Genomic DNA, 1,928 nt, shown 5'->3' on the forward strand with positions numbered 1-1,928 from the left:
TTGTTCATTAATGACATAGGGGAGGGTATTGTAAGTAATCTATCAGTATTTGCATATGACACAAAATTAATTCATCCAGGATGAGGCATACTTGCAACAGGATCTTAACAAACTGGCAATTTGGGCAGCTAAGTGGCAAATGAGATTCAATGTTGATAAATGTAAAGTCATGCACCTGAGATGTAAAAATATCCAAGCCACTTATACCCTTAATGGGACTGCACTAAGAAAATACATAATGGAAAAGGACCTTGGAGTCCTTGTAGATAATAAACGTGGCTGTAGCAAGCAATGCCAGTCAGCAGCATCAAGTGCAAATAAGGTCTTGAGGTATATTAAAAGGGGAATTTATTCACGGGAGGAGGGGGTTATTCTTCCACTATATAGATCCCCAACTAGAATATGCTCAACAGCACTCAAAAAAGAAAATTATTGAATTAGAGAGGGTACAGAGAAGGGCAACTAAGCTGGTAAAAGGTATGGAAAATCTTAGCTATGAGGAAAAACTTGCCAGATTGGGGTTGTTCACGCTGGAGAAGAGGCGATTAAGGGGTGATATAACTATGTATAAATATATATGGGGATCATATAATAATTTCTCTAATGCTTTATTACCAGTAGGTCTTTCCAGCTGACGCAAGGTCACCCATTCCGATTATAAGAAAGGAGGTTCCATCTAAATATTCGGAAGGGGTCTTTTACAGTGAGAGCTTTGAAGATTTGGAATTCTCTCCCTGAGCCGCACAGGCTGATAAATAAGATAGCTTTAAGAAGAGGTTGGATGGCTTTTTAGCAAAGGAGGGAATACAGGGTTATGAAAGATTTCCCCCCCTAGCAGTTAGGTTAAAAAAATTTAAGTTAAAATAGAGTTAAAACATTAAACTTGATGGTGTATTTTTTCAACCTAACTTACTATGTACAAAACGGTGCACAACTAAAAGCTCAATATTAAAAAATGTCATAACAACAGCCCAACTCCCAACTTTCTTTTCAATTCCTTCCAATTTACTTTACTCCACATTTGTTAATTGCCCTTCAGCTGAATCTAGGACAGTCAAACTACAAAGGATCAAGTGATCAAAATAGAGGAATTTATTCTACTTACCATAATTTCTATTTCCAAGTCCCCTTCCGTGGCAACAGATCACTGGACAGGAAAGAGTCAACACCAGTACACTATAATATCCGACCCAGACAGCCTCCCCCTCGTCAATGTATCCTAGCTTCAAAAGGGAGGGAAGTTGGTGAATACTACCATGGAAGGTAACTTGGAAATAGAAATTACAGTAAGTAGAATACATTTCTCTATTTCCCAAGGCACCCATGGCAACAATCACCAACTTGAGAACTACCACCCTGCAGGCCGAAGTGATCACCACCAGAAAAAAGGCTTTCAAAGTAACATGCCAGTCTGAAGCACTCTCAAGAGGTTTGAGGGGCCGAAGTGAACACTTTCAGGACAAGAGGCAAATCCCAGGGAGGGATTCTAAGTTTTACCGCAGGACAAAATCTCTTCTAAGTGGATAACCAGTTAATCTTCTGCCCAAGACCTGCCAGTTACTGCTGAAAGAGGCGAGACTTGACCCTCAGGGTACTGACATTATGCTTTCTTTGATATCCTGTAAAAAGAAGCTCTACCACAGAAACAAACTTGGCAAAACAATATCATACAGGTATATATAGTACTACTTCTATGTGGATCTCTTACTGGATTCTACCAGTAACTCCACTAGATATGTTCCAAAGCCCACATCTGAGAGCCTCTGCCTCTCAACTTCCTTGCTGTCAATGACAAATGGCACACATCCTGAAAGGGGACTGGACCCTGCATCAGAAGATCCTGCAGAACTGGCAACATCATTGGGAGACTCTACTGCCATTTTGCTCAAAATGGAATAACTGCTAACACCAGAGCTCTCTTCAGCTTA

This window comes from Xenopus laevis, chromosome 7L (assembly GCF_017654675.1).
Source record: "Xenopus laevis strain J_2021 chromosome 7L, Xenopus_laevis_v10.1, whole genome shotgun sequence".
NCBI lineage: Eukaryota > Metazoa > Chordata > Amphibia > Anura > Pipidae > Xenopus > Xenopus laevis.